We start from the raw sequence: 22,284 nt of genomic DNA on the forward strand, positions 1-22,284 counted from the left end.
TATATCATATTTATGATGATGTCTTATTCGAGAAATGAGGCTAAGTCTAATGAGAGGTGATTCCTTTGTGGAGAGTGACAATTACATCACTTGAACCAACACATTGCTAGCTATCTCTTCTCGCTGACGATAAACCAGTTGCTTTGGAAATAAATTTCATGGTCTTTTTTTAATGTAATGTTTTTTGTTTTTTGTTTTTTTTTTTTAAATTTTTTTTTTCAACGTTTTTTATTTATTTTTGGGACAGAGAGAGACAGAGCATGAACGGGGGAGGGGCAGAGAGCGAGGGAGACACAGAATCGGAAGCAGGCTCCAGGCTCCGAGCCATCAGCCCAGAGACCGACGCGGGGCTCGAACTCACGGACCGTGAGATGGTGACCTGAGCCGAAGTCGGACGCTTAACCGACTAAGCCACCCAGGCGCCCCTAAAAAATGGGGTTTCAGATCAAGGGGTTTTAAAAAATTTCTATGAAGATTTTAATAAAACTGTAGAAAACGTTAAGTAAAAGATTGCTTATATCTTGTGTAAGTAACAAACTAAACAGAAGGAGCCAGCCTCCTGAGTCACATGCCTACAAGATGGCTGTCATTGATGCTGGCCACAGAAAGATGTTAAAATGTTGGCCTGCTGTAAAATCAGATTCTCAAAGTGTGAGACCAACAGAATGTCTGCTGGAGTCTGGAAACACATTGAGAATGAACGTTTGGTAAAGGATTATAGTAAAACAGATCCAGCCAAGCCCTCCCCAAAACTATTTAATGATCCCTGAAGAAGTCATAAGGCACTTCATAAAGGATGACCTGACTGATCTCCTGATTGTTTGATATTATATATAGGTGGCAACAAAAACGATTATACTGAAAAAAAAAAAAAAACCCAAACAATTCTTGTTTTGAAATCGGACTGCCTCAGAACTAAAAAAAAAAAAAAAAAAATTAAAAATTAAAAAAAAATTAATTAATTACGAAGTGCCACCAGAAAAATGGCAGCCACGTTAAACAGGACCTTTTCAAATTTCTTTGCTAAAACTGTGGCTTGTTTGCGATTTACCCTTGACTTTCCAAGTTCAGATTAGCTCTGTGCTTTCAAACCGTTTGCCTTGAGAGAGAGGGGCTTAATTAGTGATGACATTTAATGTGCTTCAGAGTGTTTAAAAACCACAGACGATTTAGATAGAGTTGGCTTATGATGATGAAGTGCAAAGCACCTGACTGAAAGCAAGGTGGTCCACACAACAAGCCTGTACTTGTGGAGGAGATGGGCGTCATTGGGTCACCAGTGTCTAAATCCTACTGTTGCTAAGTATTCTGTGCTTACATGCCTTTGCTGGGAGGATGTGAGCTTGACTAATATCCCTTTGGACTGACACCAGGCGTTAGTGCAATGTGGGCTCTTGGTAAGAACAGAACTGTAAGTCAAAGTATATCTTACCTTTTGTTTTCTTCTTTTTTTTTTTTTTAATTTTTTTTTCAATGTTTTTTATTTATTTTTGGGACCGAGAGAGACAGAGCATGAACGGGGGAGAGGCAGAGAGAGAGGGAGACACAGAATCGGAAACAGGCTCCAGGCTCCGAGCCATCAGCCCAGAGCCTGACGCGGGGCTCGAACTCACGGACCGCGAGATCGTGACCTGGCTGAAGTCGGAGGCTTAACCGACTGCGCCACCCAGGCGCCCCTTGTTTTCTTCTTTTTAATTAAAGAGCCGAGACAATGGCTCCTTTTGGTAAATGAGAACATTGAAAATAAATTTTCCCTTATTAAAATGCAAATTTAGTTTAGTTTTGTAGATCTCCATTCAAAAGGTGAACTAGGATAACTGCAATCTCTTCAGTTTTGTTTTTATTGCAAACCTTTCTCCCATAAGAATTGGTATTTTTATCCATAAATTCTTCATTGCCCATTAAAATCTTTTTAAACTTTTATTGAAGCAGAGTTGACACATAATGTTAGCTTGAGGTGTACAACATAGTAATTCAACAATCCTGTATACTATGAAATGCTTACTGTGGTAAGCGTATTACAATATTACCAACAATATTCTCTAACGTCATATTCTCTGTACTTTTCATCGCCACAACTTATTTAAGGTATATCTTATTTTTGACTGCATTCAGGTTCACCACTGTATAAAAGAAACAAAGGATGCCCTGCAGACTTCAGGCAGTTCCAGAAGTGTTACTGGAAAAAGAAAACAGTAAAAAAATAAAAATAAAAAAAAATAAAAATAAAAAAAAAATCTACTCTATCATGGGACAGAAAGATGCATTTAGTTTTTTAATGAATTTTATCTATGTACTTATTTCTACTGTATTTGAGTTCTCCTTTTAAACAGTCTTGCATTTAGGGCCTCTGGGTGGCTCGTTTGGTTAAGTATCCAACTCTTGATTTCAGCTCAGGTCATGATCTCATGGTTTGCGAGTCAAGTCTTCCCTTGGACTCGGCCCTGACAGTGTGGAGTGGGCTTGGGATTCTCTCTCTCCCTCTCTCTTTGCCCCTCCCCTGCTCGTGTTCTCTGTCTCTGTCTCTCTCTTTCTCAAAATAAAATAATAAACTTAAAAAAAGTCTTGCATTTGCATATCTGAAGCATGTACAATAATATGACTTGAAAATTTTTAAATCCGTTTTATTTAAAAAAATGTTTTAAGCCCAAGACTTTGAAAAAAGAATTCAAATAAATTGCTGCATCAAAAGATAGAAACGTCATAACACAGTGTTATATTCTCTCACACATAGTACTTATTTAGTTAGTCCTACTATTAATAACTTCTAATTTCGCTAATCAGGCTTATGGCTGTTTTGTTTTTAAATAACAGCATCTACTTAGCATAAAAGTAAATAGTACTGAACATATAATTTCAAATGCATACCTATTTTTCATATTCTTATGTTGAAGTAGTAAGTCAATGGGGATGAAAAGTACAACCTAGGGAATTTGAGTATACTTATTTATTACATATTATGCTATTATGTAAAGATTTTTTTTTTAATCTGTGCATCTGTGCCCTGGGTTAGCTCTCTAAAAGCCTGCTTGCCCTCCTGGCCAGAATTCTTACATGTCAGTTCAGGTCTCCCAGAGAGCATGTCCCAAGACAGAGATAGAGGTGAAAGCAGCTTTCCCTTTTAGGACTTGATCTTGGACATCACATATTGTCACTTCTGTCATCTGTTCCTTAGAAGCAAGTCACTACATCTGGAATAATTAGACTATTTTATAATAAGAGGAGTGTCAAATTGGAAATATGTTTTAAAACTACCACCAGGGGCTCCTGGATGGCTCCGCTGGGTAAGTGTCCGATCTTGGTTTCAGCTCAGGTCATGATCTCATGGTTTGTGAGTTTGAGCCCTGTGTCGGGCTCTGTGCTGACATCACAGAGCCCGCTTGGGATTCTCTCTCTCCCCCTCTCTGGGCCTCCCCTGATTGCTCTCTCTCTCTCTCAAAATAAATAAATAAACTTTAAATAAATAAATAAATACATAAATACATAAATAAATACATAAATAAATAAATAAATCTACCACCAAATATGGAGAATTCAGTCATTCACACACGTTTGGTAGGCAAATGAGTGACATACTCTCTTTGGAGAGCAACCTGGAAATATCCATCAATATGAAAAGTAATTCTATTTCTAGGAGCTTAGGGTATGAATGTACTTGCAAAAACTGCTATATATACTCATTTTGGATTTCCCTACCCTACCCTGAGTTTTGAGTTTGGAAATATTCAAAACTACAGAAACTATTGTAGAAGACTAGACATGGACACAAATCACTTGACGCTCTTTTCATTGAGACCAAAGGTTTCTTTCCCCTTCCTTAGAATCTGGGCTATTGTGACTTCTTTAAATAAAATAAAATGGCAGACGTTACCCTGTAGCAGTACTGGGCCTAGCTTTTAAGAGGGACTGGTTATTTCTGGTACAGTTTCTTGAGGCCCTGAGCCATCACATAAGTTCAACTACCATGACGGAAATACAATGCAGAGACACCTTGGGACTACATGGAGAGGTAGAAGGTTCCAGCCAAATCCAGCCATTCATCCATCCCATCAAGGTACCAGGCATGGTTTGGAGTCTCTGGAACAGTCCACCCATCATTTGAAAGCCACAGAGGGACTCCAGGTAATGCCACATAGAGTAGAATGATAATCTATCCAAGCCCTTTCCAAATTGTAAAATAGAATGGCTATTTTATTTTAGCCAGTAAGGTTTGGATTTATGTGGTATGCAGCAATAAATAATCACGACAGCTCTATACCCTTCACCTGTCTTCATCAACTGTCAATATTTTGCCACATTCGTGCGCTTTCTCTCTCTCTCTGTCTCTGTATCTCTCTCTCACACACGTACTGTCTCTCTTTCTCTCTTTTTTCCTGATTCATTTGAAAGTAACTTGCAAATGTCACGACACTTCACTTCGAAATACTTCAGCGTGAATTTTCCTTCAAAATCACAATACCGTTATCATTCTCAGGATATTTAGGATAAATACAATATTATCTAATATATAGCGCACAACCAGATTTCATCAATTACTCCAATACTGTCTTTGTACAGCTTTTTAAAAAATCTAGAATCCAGGGTGCCTGGGTGGCTCAGTGGGTTAAGTGTCTGATGCTTGTTTTCGGCTCAGATCATGATCTCACGGTTTGTCAGTTTGAGCCCCATGTAGGGCTCTGCACTGATGGTGTGGAGCCTGCTTGGGATTCTCTCTTTCTCCCCTCTTTCTCTGCCATTCCCCCACTCACACACACGCTCTCTCGCTCTCTCTCTCTCAAAATAAATGAATGAACTTTAAAAAATAAATATAAATAAATAAAAATATTTCTAAAAAAAAATCTAGATTTCGTTTAGGATTACACATAGCATTTAGTTGTCCTGTTCCTTCAGTCTCGTTTTGATCTAGTACAATCAGCTCCTGCCTTTTTTGTCTTTCATGTTACTGATACTTCTGAGGAGACCAGAGCAGTCACCTTGTAGAACATTCCACCATCTGGGTTTGTAAAATTATTTTTTCATGTATCTTAGGGCTAAACGTTTTTCATAAGACTACCCTATAGGGTGATATGCACTTTCCGTGATATCATATGAGGAGACACACTGTGACAACTTGTCCCATCACTGATAACGCCAAATTTGATTATTTGATTCAGGCGATGTGCACAAGATTTCTCCATTGTAAATATATATATATTTCCGTTTATAACTAATAGAGATTCTGTAGGATCATGCTTTGAGACTGTGTGAACATCCTATTCCCTGATAACCTTTCATCAAATTGTTTTTAACATTCATTCACTATCCTCGACTCAATTATTATGTCGGTGGTTGCATAATGGTGGTTTGCTACTTCTGTATTTCCTCCTCCATTTGCTAGATGTCATTCTTCTCTAAAGACGTTTTTAGCTCCTACATCTCCTTTTTGTTGATCACAGTAGACTCAAAGATCCTTCTTTTCTTTTTGCTTTATTGAGATATAATGGGCAAAATTGTAAGATATTTAAATTTTTTTTTTAACGTTTATTTATTTTTGAGACAGAGAGAGACAGAGCATGAATGGGGGAGGGTCAGAGAGAGGGAGACACAGAATCTGAAACAGGCTCCAGGCTCTGAGCTGTCAGCACAGAGCCCGACTTGGGGCTTGAACTCACGGACCGCAAGATCATGACCTGAGCCGAAGTCGGCCGCTTAACCGACTGAGCCACCCAGGCGCCCCAAAATTGTAAGATATTTAAAGTGTATGATTGATGATTTGAAACAGGTATACATTGTGAAAAGACCCTCCCCTGTTTTTTTAAAGTGTATTTATTGATTTTGAGAGAGAGAGAGCGAGCGAGCATATGAGAAAGTCGGGGGAGGGGCAGAGAGAAAGGGCAAGAGAGAATCCCAGGCAGGCTCCACACTGTTGGTGCAGAGCCTGATGTAGGGCGTGAACTCACAAACCATGAGATTAAGACCTGAGCTGAAATCAGATGCTTAACTGATAGAGCCACCCAGGTGCCCAAGACCCTCCTCTATTAAGTTAATTAACATTAATCATCACCTCACATATTTACCTTTTTCTTTTAAGCCAGAAGATTTAAATCCTCTCTTAGCAGGTTTCAATTATACAAGTGCACTGTTATCCACTATAGCCACCATGTTATACATCAGATTCTCAAAATTTATTAATCTTATAGCTGAATGTTTGTACCCTTTTACCAAACTGTCCCTATTTTCCCATCCCCTAGCCCATGGTAGTCACTTTTCTTTCTTTTTTTTTTTTTTTAATTAATTTTTTTTTAAACGTTTATTTATTTTTGAGACAGAGAGAGACACAGCATGAACGGGGGAGGGGCAGAGAGAGAGGGAGACACAGAATCGGAAGCAGGCTCCAGGCTCCGAGCCATCAGCCCAGAGCCCGACGCGGGGCTCGAACTCGCGGACCGCGAGATCGTGACCTGAGCTGAAGTCGGACGCCCAACCGACTGAGCCACCCAGGCGCCCCTCACTTTTCTACTCTTTGTTTCTATAAGTTTTACATTCATTAGTATTAGGTTATAGGTTCCACAATTAAGTGATACCATGCATTATTTGTTTTTCTCTGGCTCATTTCACCTGAAAAATACTCTATCGCTTTCTTCTGGCCTCCTTGCTTTCTGATGAGAAATATGCTATAATCCTAATTGTTTTTCCCTTGTAGGTATGATGTCATTTTTCTCTGGCTGCTTTAAAAAGTGGTTCTTTTTTGGTCTTTAGTTATCAGGAATTTAATTATGATATGTCTTGTATAGACTTCTTTGGGTTCATCTCTTTGACAGCCACTCAAATTCTTGAATCTGTAGGTTTATGCCTCTTGCAAAATTTGCCAAGTTTTCAGATGTTATTCCTGGAAGTACTTTTGCAGCCCTTCCCTCTTTCCCCTCTTCTTCCAGAATCTGATGACATGATGCTGGATCTTTTGTTTTAGTACTACAGGTCTTTGAGGCTTTGTTCTTCTTCTTTTTTTTTCTAGTTTGTCTCTTTCTGTTTTTCAGAGCAGTTCCTATTGTTCTATCTTTCTGTCCACGGATTTGTTTTTCTTCTGCCCCTGATCCACTGAGCTTTTTATTCCAGTTAGTGTATTTTCATTTCTAAAGTACGCATTTGGTTCTTCATATTTTCTAGTTCTTTGCAAAAGCTTTCTATCTTTCATTTGTTTCAATATGTTTATAGTTGCTTGTTGAAGCATTTTCATCATGGCTGCTTTAAAAGATTTGCCAGGTAATTCTGTCTCTATTGGCCTCTATTGATTATCTTTGCATACAGTTTGGGATTTTCCTGGCTCTTGGTATGATGAGTGATTTTTATGCAAAACCTGGGCATTTTCATCTTGTGTCATAAGACTTGGGATCTTATTTACACCTTCTGTTCCAGCTGGCTTTCTCTGACACTACTCCATCACAGTGAAAGAGTGAGCTGCCTCATTACTGCCAAGTAGAAGTCCAGTTCCACTCAGCCTCAGTTGATACCTGAGTTGGAAGGATTCCTCGTTACTGTCCGCAGGAGATGGGAGCTCTGGCCCTTCTGTGGTCCTCACTGCCACCACTGGGCGGTGGGAAAAGTCTTGACCCTTCACTAGTATCCTCTGACGTTACGCCATCTGGGAGAGAAGAAGCTCTACATTACTGCCACATTGGGGTGGAAGTCCATGTTGCCCACTTGGTCTCCAGTGACACAGTGGAGGTGTGGGGAAGGCTAGTTCCCAGCAGTGGGGATGAAAGCCTCAGCTCCCTATTTGGCCTTTTCTGATTCCATCGTGGCGAGTTCGTGAGATGCCTGTTGTAGCCCCACAAAGGCGGAAGTCCAAGCCTCCCACTCAGTCTTTGCTGGTGGGCGTAGGGACGGGGGAGTCTTCTCTGTGGTGCTTGGTTGAGGTAGGTGGTTATTGGCCAAGAGTTTGCATCTTTCAAGACAACCCCTTTCATGGTCCTTTGATGAGAGAGAGCAGGCTTCATGGCACTTTTTTTCATCTGTGCTCACTGGTGTTTCTCATTTCTTCCGCTCTAAGTCTGGGATGTATTAGGTAAAAAGAACACCTGGGGGGTTCACCACTGTGCCATCCTTTGGGTCCCAAGCTCCCTAGCCATTCTGCCTTCTTCTGTTTACCTTTCAGAGTTTTTGTATATTTGTTTAATACATAACATCCAGGGTTTTTAGTTGTATTTAGTGAGAGGAATGGGGAAAAGTATAGCTTGCTCTGTATTCCTGGAAACGGAAGCTCCCTAGTGTTGAATTTTATCAGAAGCTTTTTCTACATCTACAGATAAGATGTTTCTTTTTGACTTTTTGATGTATTGATTTGACCTAATGATATGTTAACAGATCTTCTAAAATAAATACATAGTGTCAGTTTTTTATTATAAATAGAGTTACCCTATGACCCAGCAATAGCACTGCTAGGAATTTACCCAAGGGATACAGGAGTGCTGATGCATAGGGGCACATGTACCCCAATGTTTATAGCAGCACTTTCAACAACAGCCAAAATATGGAAAGAGCCTAAATGTCCATCACCTGACAAATGGATAAAGAAGATGTGGTTTATATATACAATGGAATACTACTTGGCAGTGAGAAAGAATGAAATATGGCCTTTTGTAGCAACGTGGATGGAACTGGAGAGTGTTATGCTAAGTGAAATAAGTCACACAGAGAAAGACAGATACCGTATGTTTTCACTCTTATGTGGATCCTGAGAAACTTAACAGAAGACCATGGGGGTGGGGAAGGAAAAAAAAGGTTAGAAAGGGAGAGAGACAAACCATAAGAGACTCTTAAAAACTGGGAACAAACTGAGGGTTGATGGGGGGTGGGAGGGCGGGGAGGGTGGGTGATGGGTATTGAGGAGGGCACCTGTTGGGATGAGCACTGGGTGTTGTATGGAAACCAATTTGACAATAAATTTCATATTAAAAAAATTAAAAAAAATAAATGTAGGTATTATAGGAATATGTGCATGCAAATTAGATACACTTTTAAAAAAGAAGACTGTGTATTGAAAATAATAATTACCATTTATGTAAAAAATAGTTTAAATGAAACATTATTTTTTAGTTCTTAGAAACATCATTGACATATATCTTAAAGAGGATTGCTTATTATCAGATTTTCAGAGACAACAATGCCCATTTTCTTCTTCTCCTCTTTTCCCTATCCGTTTAAAACTCAATTTAAAATTGAATTTACAAGAATGGTGTTCAGAATATTTTAATACTTGGTTTATTTTTGCTTACATAAGGTCCTTGTTAAACTGGCAACCTGATTCTTTCAGTTGCTCAAGGCAGAAATCTTAGAGTCCTTGATCCTTCCTTTCTCTCCGCCTAATTATCTCTTTAGCTTTATATTCACGTATCTTGTTTTCCCTTCCTTTAGGCCCTCTCTGCCCCCTACCACCCCTGTTCCCAGCCCCCCATAGAAAACAGAACTCCCACATCTTTCCCTTTCTTCCTTACTGTATCTTTTCAGTTATCCCTACCCGACATGTTCTGTATTTAGTTGTGTATCCAAACTGTAAGCTCTATCAGGACAGGGAGTTCATTTTGTTCACTGCTCTAGTCTAGGTCCCAGGACAACATCCAGCATGTTGTCGGGACTCAATAAATATTCGTTGGATGAGTGAATCGATAAAATGATAGAGACAGTGGTGTATTAGTGACTTCAGTGAAGACTGGCTTGTCTTTGTGCTTTTCATCCTCATTTGGCATCCATATTGCTTAATATTGCTTCATCTTGATATTGCAAAGCCAAAGCTTATGCTTTAACACAGCAAATGAAGTCCCCGAATAAGAAAGGCCGACTCTCAGGTTTGGAACAAGCCACCAGAATAAAGGTTTGTCTCCACCTTGATACGGTATGTATCATGGACCATAATTATGGTACATCTTATGGACAGTATGCTAATGAAGGGCATGGCAAAGGACGCACGCAGAGTTTAATTGGAAATCACCACTGCACTTGAGTCCAACCTTTCTGCACAGAGCCATTCATCATGAGTGACAGCCAGGAGAAGGAGGAGAAGCAGCAGATTCTTCCACAGACCACTCTCCCGCTTGCTTGCCTCACCCTGTCACTCCGTTTACAGTCCTCTTTGTTGGCGGCAATCATTCCCAGAGGATGTATTTATCACCATGGAAAAAACCCAAGTGACGTCAGCAGCAGCACTTACAACTCTGTGCTCTGATCCAATAAGTAATGTGTGCTCAGTGCATGGGAGTGTTGAAGCAGCCCCTAATGTTTATCAAGAACCAAACCTGGTCGGCAAGCTCCGGTCCTCCCTGTGAGCTGGTTAGACAAACAGAAGCCCAGGCCTCACCCAGACCCGCATTTTAACACGATCTCCGGCAATTTGTATAAATACTGAAATTGGAAGAACATTGGTCTATAAGTTCTGACTAATGTCTAAAGCCAGCGACTCTTTAGGACATGTTTTAAAACCCTCATATCACAAATACAATTCAACCAACGTGAGAAAACGAGGCTTTTCACTTCTCACCCAGGGGATGTAAGAGAAACAGAAGTTGAATTAACACACTGAATTGACCTATGTGGGTATGCAGTTTCTAAAGCTCTTATATGCAACTCTCATTTCATTTGCTGGAAGGTGCGTGTTATCATTACTGTTTTCAGTAAAGCATATTCATATTCAGGAAACTGGACTGACTTTCCTCAGGTGACTCAGCTAGTAAATGGTATAAAAATTGCCAGGACCAATTCTTAGACACCGCCCCCCAAACTCCAGTCCAGTTCTCTTTTCTCTCATCATAAAATTGTCTCCCTTCTTTCCTTCCTTCCTTCCTTCCTTGGTAAAAGATGATATATAAGCACTCAAAGCACATTCCCCCTTTTCCCATAACCGAATCCCACATGCATTTAATGCCGCACGGCTCTGAAGCAATCTATTTTTGATGATTCTTTGCAAATCACTTATTTGCATCTATCTGAAAGGCCCCTCCCTCTTGTGAATGTTCATTGTTTGGTTAATGTTGTAAAGATAAAGACTAAGTGTGTCTTTGGGATCAGCTAAAGGAGTGTTCAGCATTGCAGCAATCTGTAAAGAGATCCCTAGTTAAGTGGTACCGTTTAGCTTTAAATTAGGCTCATGAATATTTTTACTGCTGTAAAGAAAAAAATTTAACATAATTTTGGGAGGAGGAATACATTGTAAGAATTTGAGAAGAGGGCCATACCCAGTAGTTTCCTAAAAAGGTCTTTCAAAGATATATGGGAAAGAAAGTATCCCTATTTGACTTAATGTGTGTTTGTGGTGGGGGTAGGGTTGGGGTGGGGGGGACTGGGGCGGGGAGCTACAGAAGGTCATGCATATGTACGCACACAATTTGATCCTAATACCCACTTAAATATCTTTCTTTGCAATACTTTGGGACCTACCCTATACATTTTAGCCGATGTCGTGGCAGAATCTGTGGAAGATTGACAATAACAGCATTGTTATTATAAACAGTTTGTTTATAATCTGATTATAAACAGATAGTTTTCCGTACACAGAATCAGTTATTAAATTAGAGTATACTTAGATGAGCTCCAGAATATCATGAATACTTGTGCTTTTAAATTCTTCTAGCAGATTCTTTGCTAAAAATAATTGAAGAGCTGAACGGTTTAAAAGCATTTAGTCTTCCACAAACCTCTCATTAAACGGCTGTTGGGGGGGGTGGCGGCGGGTACACAAAATATTAAATGTAACAGATTTATAGTGTTTGTTTAGGTGCCTAAACCGGTTGTGTTTGGGAATCTGCAATCCGGTTTGGAGAAAACACGACTTGGGTAGTGTCTGTGCTCCCAACATGCCAGACGGCTGTAAGTTACAAAAGTAGGGCTCAAGAAATAACAGTTGACATTCTGTACCTGCACTAGTATGTCTCAAGGGTCCAAGCAATATGTATCGTCTACACATTGGGTACATCAAGTGAATTCTCTACATGATCTGTTTTTCCATCAGCCATACTTCATCGGCAATCATTTAATTGAAAATTGGAGCACTATAGGAGGTTTGTAGCTTATTGCCATTACTTAATATTTGTTTTATGACCAGCCAGGAAGGGGTTGTGGAAACCAGCAATTTTTCTCTTGGGGACTAGATACAATCAGAACCATCAACCCCACGTATACATAAAACAGGATCTAAATCACATTTATCTCCCACCAGAGAACCAGAAACACAGTGACTATGTCTCCAGAATTAAAAATTAATAGCCATAAAAGGGACTATAAAAGAGGTGAAAAGGATGTAGGTTTTGTAACAATACACAAGGAGCACCTAGAGGACAATTTATTTGCGTTTTGGAGCTGGAAAGTTACCAAGACGGTCAATTCTGTTTAACAATTTTTAAAATGAAAAATGCTTGTTTGCAAAAACCAACTTGAATTCAGTTAAACTTTGTTTTGAAATGGAAGACATTCAGTCTGAATTTCTTGTTCAACTGACAGTGAAAGGCAACCAGATAATTGCAAAATCTATTCTGTGATGCTTGAGTGCAATCTTATTGAAATAATATTATTTCAATAAGGGGTTGATGGTTCCAATTGTATCTAGTCCCCAATTCTGTGTTATTTGTAAAATCACATAGTGACTCTTTCTAAGAGAAAATGTGCCTCGACCTTAAAATGAAAATAATGCAACCACCATATTTTCTAATTCATTTCATAATATGTTAGCACAAAGTCACTTATTTATCCATCTGGCATTACTTTTCACTACACTACATTTTTTAAAGAAACAAGGGTAGGAATTTTATCTGTTATATTTAATAGGACAGTTGATACTCTGTGCTGGTAAAATTAATGGCATTTCACTGAATACAATTCCTTGTATGGCTGTAGATGAGAAGGATTATATTTTATATTTGTATATACTATATTTACATTATGCATTTTCTAAGAATCTCGACACTTTGGGATCTTAACAAATGTCTGTTGAGTGACTAACCATCATACATTCCTCTCCCAGACAAATGAACACAATAGGATGAACTGTATACTATTTATCCACACTGGTTGATGATGAACGGGAGGAAAAAGAGATCAGATGTTTTCCAACATCCTAAATTTAAACCACGCAATATCTTTTTGCTATTAGAGGAACATGAAGTGGAGAGATCTAGGGGACAAGCTAGAGCCGGGTTGCAGCTCACCTCTGCCTAGAGGAACAAGAAGCCTCTTCTCACCTCAGTCAGCACAGATCTGATTACTTGGGGACAGTTGCCGTCACATCTCCTACAAATTGCCTTTAGATATGTATTTTTCAGGACGCCTGGGTCACTCAGTTGGTTGAGCATCCGACTCTTGGTTTCAGCCCAGGTCATGATCTCACGGTTCGTGAGTTCGAGCCCCACGTCAGGCTCTGCACTGTGGGCCCGGAGCCTGCTTGGGATTCTCTACCTGCCTGTCTCTCTCCCTCACTCTCTCTCTCAAAAATAAATAAACTTACAAAAAATTCACTTTTTTTTTTTTAATTTTTTTTTAACGTTTATTTATTTTTGAGACAGAGAGAGACAGAGCATGAACAGGGGAGGGGCAGAGAGAGGGAGACACAGAATCTGAAACAGGCTCCAGGCTCTGAGCTGTCAGCACAGAGCCCGACGTGGGGCTTGAACTCACGGACCGCGAGATCATGACCTGAGCCGAAGTCGGCCGTTTAACCGACTGAGCCACCCAGGCGCCCCCAAAAAATTCACTTCTAAAAAAAATTATATTTTTCATTTATAGGTCAAAGTGGCTGTCTTTAAAAAAAAACAAATGAACCATTATAGCCAAATCTTTCTTGCCCCAGACAGGATTATTGGTCCTTAAAGAATTTTATAAAACCCATTTTACAAAGGTCAAGAATGTATCAGTATAAAGAAGAGTTCGATGTGAAACCCAACTGTGTGGTTTATCGGCTGCCTATCTTTGGGAAAATTACAAAACCTCCACATGCCTCAGTTTCCTCATCAGAAAAATGTCAGTAAGAAGAGTTCCTACACCATAGGGTAGTTGTGAGGATTAAATGAGCTAATTCTTTGTTCTTTTAAATTTTTTTAACGCTCATTTATTTTTCAGGGACAGAGAGAGACAGAGCACAAGCCCAGAGAGAGAGGCAGAGAGAGAGGGAGACACAGGATCTGAAGCAGGCTCCAGGCTCTGAGCTGTCAGCACAGAGCCCGATGCGGGGCTTGAACTCACAGACCATAAGATCATGACCCGAGCCAAAGTCGGGAGCTTCACCGACTGAGCCACCCAGGTGCCCCAGAATGAGCTAAGTCTTATAAAGAACATACAATAGTGCCCTTCACATATAACACTTAATAAATGTTAACTATTATTACTATTTCTCCTGACTTGTTTGGTTGCTCTTACTCTTAGTTGTACTTTTTTTTTTTTTAAGATGGAAAAACACATAGCGAGACTTACTGTGATGCTTTGTTATGTTTTATTTGCAAAGACAACAATATTCAGAAAAATTTTCAAAATTCCTAATGCTAGCACTATAACATAACTTTTTTGTTTGTATACATTTCCTTCCTTTTGTCATATGCATGCATTCTTCTACGTAGGTGAAATTAACCCATTGTCAAAAAACAAATTCCCTGTTTGTATCCTGCTTTTTTTTCCGCTTGCCATAATCTATATATATTTTATATTTCTATTGGCTTAGTAATACTTTTTTAATGGCTATATAATATTTCAGGCTTTCTACTTTTATGGATAATAGTATAATAGACAGTTTTGCTTTGTTGAAATATTTTCATAGTAAAAATTCTGAACAACAAACTAATAGTCATAACGACAACAACAAAAGCCACCACCTAGCCCTGTATTTCCATGGTGATTTCTGGTTAGAGATTTTTGTGTTCTTATGTTCTGTAGTCCTCCCTAACCCACACCCCACTTAGGACCAAAGGATCTTCACAGCAGTCTAGGTATGTGCCTGACAGGGCAGGGTAGTATTGAGGGTTGGAAGCAAGCAAATGTTGACGTACTGGCTCTCTAAAAAATACGAACCCTGTTCTGTAACATTTGCCAATTTCTATGGTGTAAATATTTCCTCCATGACTGATTTGTAGCTACCAGTTGTGTTAACAACTGGCTTGTGAAATCCCTGAAAATTTAACTGGCTCTTGGGAGCTGGTATGAACTGGCTCCAACATAGCAGTGGACGTGAAGTTGAAGCCTTTTCAGATGTTTTACAGCAAGGGTATTCAATGGGCCAGCAACCTAACAGATCACACAGTTCATTCTAATACCTGTGCCTTTGCTACTCAAAATGTGGTCTCAGGACCAGCAGCTTCAGCATCACTAGGGTGTTGGACAGGAAAGCAGAATCAAGGACCCTACCTGTGATATACTGAATCAGAATCTGCATTTTTACAAGTTGCTAGGGTGATATGTGCACACACTAAAGTTTGAGAAGCACTGCTCCGCCTAGAACAGTGACTTACTACCTGCACCTGAGAGGACACCACGCTCACAGAGAGCTTATCCGTCCAGGGATATGCAGTCAGGTTAATGGTGTGCTTGGGTTCAACCGCAAGAAAGCCAAAGTCTCTCAATTAAAGAAAATATTAAGAATTAATCTATTTACTGACTCCTTCTGAAGTGTGAAGGCTGATACCCTACTCACTTGACATCTGGTAATAAAATCACATATGTGAACCCTGCTTGAATTTATAGTCATTCTAAATAATAAACACGTCATTGGCTGTGTTCCCCTCTACCGTTGTTTCCTGAAATCATCTTTTTTTGTACATGAATCCTTGACTCAGAGTCTGTTTCTGGGATGTGTCAGCTAAGATCCTGTCATGTAATCTGGGAGACACAAAGGGCTACTTTGTTCTGAGGAGGAGAAAAGACTGTCCAGCTGAGTTATCACTTGAGTAGACCCTCAGAAACCTACCAGGACTTCTAGAAGTGAAGATAAAAAAAAAAGAAGAAAGAGACTCTTAATTAAAGGAGAAGGGGGAACAGCCTACTGTACGCTCAGGGAATAAGGAGAAACATATGCTTAGGAAATCAGTGTTTATTTAAAAAAATACTTTAAAATTCAACCAAATATGTAATTTGGGTGTGGTGTTCCTCAAAGCCTGGTTTGTGGACTGGCAGTGGTCCTTGAACTGTTACCAGTCCCAAAAGGGAAGTACAAAAAGTGACAGAGACGGTCTAGAAATGTTTATAGCAGAGTGACGTAATTGTGACACTTTTATTGTATTGAACAAAAATATCAGTCCACAGTGCACTGGGGTGGGGGTGGGGACCCTGGGTTTTCACTATAGATAGTTTGAGAAGCACAGCTCTATAGGCTTTAATCCCCCCCACCCAAAAAAAAATGTATCATCTGAGAACTAAGCTATAAAATGGTTTATATGATGAGTCCTCAGGGTACTCCTCCTTTAGGAGTTTCCCCGAAAGAGATCGTGCTTGCCCGGACCTTACAGAAGGCACCGTATTAATATATTGAAGGAAAGAAATGTCAGTCTGGGAAGGGCTGACAGTTATATCAGCTAAAGAAAAGGAGCCCATCTATCTAACTTCAGTCCTAGAGGGAATCTCAGCCCCTGGCTTTTCCTCAGCCATTTGGGCAAGAATGGATCTTTGGAAGAGATCTGTAAAAATGCACCACATTTGTACGCACAGCTCTCCCAGGTCTGAGTCCACAACCATCAACCCACCATCTAATTTGGTTTCCCATGTAGATCACTCACATGGAGCCCACTCTAGTCATGCAGCATGAGTTACCTCATCTATATCACCGGTATATTTCCCATGGTTTGGTTTTATACATCAGGCTTTGGAGTGCAAATAAAGTGAACTCCCCCCATAAAACACTGATCAAGTTTCGGAGTCTGAGTCTTGTAAATTCACTTACGGATGATGCTAGCTGTAAGGTCTCATGCTATATGGCTGACCCATCCTCCCCTGAGGTGGTCCCCTGTGCTGAGCCCATCCATCTGAAATTTCTACAAGAGGATGGGGTTTCAGTCATGGAAGGTACTGGGTACTAAGTCAACTTATTTAATAAATACATTCAGATCTGTGGACAACCAAAGAATAAAATATGTGCTACAATGATCCATGGCCAGTCCCATGGACTGTCACTCAGGTTTCGGAACCTCTTGTCTCTTGCTCTGTGGATTCAGATTCTCTATGTGAGGTTGTCACCCCTAGAACAGATTCAGATTAAAAAAATCTTGGGGCACCTGGGTGGCTCAATCAGTTAAACGTCTGACTCTTGATTTCGGCTCAGGTCATGATCTCGTGGCCATGAGATGAGCCCTGCCTTGGGCTCCGTGTTGGGCATGGAGGTGCTTAAGATTCTCTCTCTCCCTCTCCCTTTGCCCCTCCCCCACTTAGATGCACACGAGGCATGCACTTGCAGTCTCTCAATAAATGAATAAATAAATAAATAATAAGATTTAAAAAATCTGTAATCGTAGCCAGTAATTATTAAGTGCTTATTATGTGCACAGCAATGGTGCCAATCATAGTACATAGTCTTATTTAATGTTCCCAGTAATGCTTTGAAATGAGAACTGTTGTTTCCATTATGCAGAGGAGGGCCCTGAGGAACAGAGAGATTAAGTAACTTGCCCAAGGCCACAAAGTTAGTAAGTATTGAGGGCAAGATTCAAATGCAGGCTCTCTGACGCAGCCTTGCTCTTGACCACTGTTCCATCCTGCTCTGCTTTTTGGTTTTCCAATACTTGTTTTCTCTATTGAATCAGAAAAACTGAGGATCACTAAAGTCTCTGTCTCAAGGAACCAAACCCAAATGGTAGGGAAAATGGAAACTCTGTTGTTTCAGAGTAGATCCATTCCGCTTGCTGGAATTGGAAGAATTCACTTTGCGATTTTCGTTCACATTCAGGTGTTTGAGCGTCGGCTGCTAGAAAGCCTCAAGTCTAGGGGCTTCATCTAGGCGGCTATATCCACACCAACGGGATTTTTAAAATTTTATACTCCCAGTTTCCTCACCTTTTAAGTTTTCTTCAAAATATTAAAAAAACTCCTAATGATAAAATACATCTTAAAATAGTATGAAAGGGTATTAAGTGAAAAATAAGAATATCCGTCTCTCCCATGTTCCCCACAATCCTATCCCATTTCTTAGTGTTACCATTACCAGTCGCTTACAGGTACGTCCATAAATGTTTCTAGGCATTCACAACTGAAATTTTTTGATAAATATTACCACACTATATATGATACCCTATCTCTGTTTTTTTTTAACTCAACAACACATCTCCCACATAATTTCTACAAATGTATATAGATCTATCGAATGCTGCATTTCTTCATAGACACTTGTGTGGGACACTGACAAAGCAGAGGCAGATAAAAGAAAGGAAGGAAAGGGGAAAAAAAGGAAGGAAAGGAAAAAGGAAAAAGGAAAAAGGAAAGGAGGAGGGAGGGAGGAAGTAAGGAAAGAACCAACTTTGATAAATTTATACAAAATGTGTTGCAAGATACTCTCAAAATCTAAAAAAATCTAGAAAGAAGCTATTTTGATTTAGCATGAAAGGAGTTTTGAGTTTCATGGTTTAAATTTATTTTACATTGGAATTATGCATTATGGGAACACCATAACATTTTCAATGTTCAGGGGTTTAAATTCCATATACCATCTCTGAAGCTAAACTCATTATTTAAAAAAAAATTTTTTTAATGTTTATTTATTTTCGAGGAGAGAGAGAGAGAGAACAAGCAAGCAGGGGAGGGGCAGAGAGAGAGAGAGACAGAATCTGAAGTAGGCTCCAGGCTCTGAGCTGTCAGCACGGCGCCCGTCGCGGGGCTCAGACTCACAGACCATGAGATCATGACCTGAGCCAAAGTCGGATGCTTAACCGAGCCATCCAGGAACCCCTAAACTCATTCTTTTTAATGGTCCCATCCATTTCACAGAAGTACCATATTTATTTAAGTCCCTATTAAGAGGCATGGACAAATTTACAATTTATGATTACAAACGACATCGCATGAATTTCTAGATCTGCATTTGTTTAGTTTTGCTTACCTGTATTGCATACATCGATATAGATGCCTATAAATTTCTACAAGTCCAACCCTTTCATTTTATTCTGAGAGTTCCTTGGCAATTCAAACGCTTTCTGGAACAAAGAAGAGAAAACAGAATTTCATACAAGAAGATCACAGTATTAATTCAGGTTTTAGGTAGAGGAGACAGTCCCTTTCGTTGCTCTAAATTTTAACTTCAGGAAATCTTGTTGGGAGAACACAACAAATTTCCTTGTATGTGGTAGAAAAGGTTAGAGAGTCTTTCATACAGGTGTAGTTGGTGGAGTTTAGAATCTTCCAGAAAAGTCACCATTCATTCACCAAATGATTTACCATTTTCATCAGTAAATACTGCCATTACACACTCTTCAATTTGCATATTTTTTATTTGCACTCCACACGGTAGCCCATAGGTACTAAGAAACAAGGAAGAAAGGCAAGATTCCTCATTAGCGTTTTTTGTTTGTTTGTTTTTGTTACAACAGTCCTGTTGAGATTCAGTGGCTTTTTCACTAGGATGTGATAGGGGCCATTAATTCGGAGCCCTGAGTAGTAAGACAGACTCAGAAATGAGAGTCCCTTTACTTTATTAAGAGACTCTTTTAAAAGTTCAGTGAACAGGACCCATTTTATTTGTGCTGCCTTATACTGAATTAAACTGCAGAACAAATACTCACGATAGTGCAAAATCCTATTCTGTTTTACAAGCCAGCAACACTCTTTCCCTTGGAGAACATGCCAGTATATTAGGCAATTTGGACATACACATGAGGGCAGAATTTGGCGTGGAGTAATTAATTTCTAATTAATGATCTGAGGGTGAGTATATATATTGCGCATGTGCAAATACGCTCGTCTTTGAACAGTCACACCAAGCTTCCTTTGTAGACACTAGCCTGGCTGTGTAGAAAAGATACAGTGTTTGGATGGTAGAACTCAGAATTCCCACAGGTCACCATTTTTCTTAACCCCCAGACTTTGTTTTCCAGAACTCGAATCCATTTTATATTTAGTTCCATTCTTGAAACTGGACAGCCATGTTGGAACCCCACGTTTCCTGGAGAATCTGCTGTTTCCACAGGGCGAAGCCCCAGGTCCCTGATTGCCTTGTAAGGAGTGACTCCCCACGATTATTTAATCCTTAGTACACATAGTTTACCTGATTAGTCACCAATACAGCTAATGTAAGACAAATACTCATCCTGTGAGGAGAATGTCTGTAACTTGAATAACGCCCAAGGGAACACGTATGACCTCACACCTCCAACCCAGACATTGTTTCACCCTACCCCACAACTTGTGAATTTCAATTATTTGTTCAGAAGGGCCATTCATAATTGCCTGGTGTAAGCCTGCCTTTAGGATGCAAAGCAGAAGACAATGAAAACGCTACCCTGCGAATTAGGGCAGCAGCACTTAAACATATAAATTAACTAGGCCTCTTTTCACATCGCCCCCTTTCTATTCTGAGAGGTTTCAGTCTGGTGACATCAAAGACAGGATTATGGGAGAAGATAAAAACTTGATCTAATGTCCATGTTTGAAGTCATGAAAGTCCTCCTCTCTCCATGGCAAAATAACCCTCTTCATAACACACACACAAAAACCAGGGTCCAGGTGCAAAGGGGTTGGGGGCGGGGTGAGGATGGGAGAAGGCCCCCGGCTTCCCGAGGTTGTAGTAATAACTGGGTGTTAAAGCCCCACGCTGCCAAATGTGCTAATAGATTGTTTGTAGGCTTGGGCGGGCTTTGTTCTGCAAATTAATATGTTAAGTCTTTCTTTTAAGCCCTTGTGATGTTGGGATGGTTCTTTAATGAGATTTTAACTGGGTTTCCCCTTACTGCCAGCAAAGACTAGAACAGAAATTTTTTGAGGTGAAAGGAGAGTGATCTTTAACTTCATCCTCATGAACAGACATTTCCTTTAATGTCATTCGTCAATCATATTTTTTGCCCCATAACAAACTATGTTACTTGTGTCCACTGCGTCAATGGGGCACGAAGCATACGCGTTCACGTTAACTAATAGGCTTAAAAATGTCCTCGGATTAGTTTCTTTGGGGGTGAAAGTTTGCAGGAGGAACGTATACTATAATTTGACGACATTCTCTTACTTGGGAATTCACAGAAACTGTTTGAGATGAATACAAACCTTGGCCCTTTAAAAATATATGCAGCTGCATTGCCCGGCGTTGCAGCCTGAAAGATTTATTTTCAAAACTCTGCAAGCTACAGCCCCATGACTTTTAAAGTCTTTAGTTCTTTAAGCACTAAATCAGCATTCAAGTGGCCGGTTAATCTCCCAAGGGCCAAAATGAAGTGCTCCGGCCTAGTTTAGGACACAGACTGACTGTTGGAAAACTCTTTCTTAGCACCAAACCTAGTAAGCACGGAATATAAACAGAGCAATTTTGGACAAAATTGCCATACGAGCTTCCTTCTTCACTTTCTCCTTTTTTCTTACTCTGCAGACTTGTGTGCACTTGAATCGAAAACCAGAAAAACGGATTTTATGGTGGGGAGGGAGGCAGCATGTATTAGGACTTCGTCTGACACACTTAGTTGTTTAGTTTCAATAACTATGAAAAGCTCTTGGTTCCTCTGTATTCCCAGCCTCCTTGAGTGCAGGTGTCAGAGTCTTTCTTATTGCTTTTCATATACTATGATTGGGACAGCTCCAGAGGAAAAAGGCAGCCTATCATGGCAAGTACGTTCCATTCTGGACAATGGCTCTGCCTAACATTTGAAGAGGTCTTTAATCTCCTTATATTTATCTGAGTTTAACAGAAAAATTAAACCTCCTAGGTCTACCTAAAGGTCTCTGCTATGTGATAGTCGGCGTGGGTCTCACTGTTTTCTAGAAAAGACAGATTTAAAGAAGGAAACCAAAGGAGCCCAACAGCTTAGAAGTCTGAGCAGCTGATGACTTGCACCAGCCTCAGTGTTGCCTCCTTACACATGCCTCAGTTTTATGTTTTTAGATTTCCCTTATATGTTATTTGGTTAAATGGGATAAAGGTCAATTGCTTATTCTCTTGAAGAACATGTGTCAGCCTCCTAATTTCTATTTCCAAAGGCATTTAAAAAGTTATCCCATACGAAACTTGAAAACTCATGTAGAGAAGTTACAAAAATGGTCTACAATTAGTTTTTAGAATATAAGCCACATACTAGAAACTGGTAAAATAGACTCTTCTCTAAGGAATCTTGGTAAAGAAACTTTTGCTCAGTGCCAATATTCACAGATTTCTCTATC

The 22,284-nt window shown here is 39.8% G+C and overlaps 1 long non-coding RNA gene across 1 annotated transcript in view; it reads right to left on the minus strand.

Moving 5' to 3' along the window:
• LOC131492045 (uncharacterized) overlaps positions 1-19,123 on the minus strand; it is a 49,419-nt gene extending 30,296 nt beyond the window's left edge. The window contains exon 1 of the long non-coding RNA XR_009251812.1: positions 19,028-19,123. This is a non-coding gene — a long non-coding RNA (uncharacterized LOC131492045). The remainder of the gene's footprint in view (positions 1-19,027) is intronic.
• Positions 19,124-22,284: the final 3,161 nt, after the last annotated feature.

Source organism: Neofelis nebulosa, chromosome 12 (genome assembly GCF_028018385.1).
Source record: "Neofelis nebulosa isolate mNeoNeb1 chromosome 12, mNeoNeb1.pri, whole genome shotgun sequence".
NCBI classification, from domain to species: domain Eukaryota; kingdom Metazoa; phylum Chordata; class Mammalia; order Carnivora; family Felidae; genus Neofelis; species Neofelis nebulosa.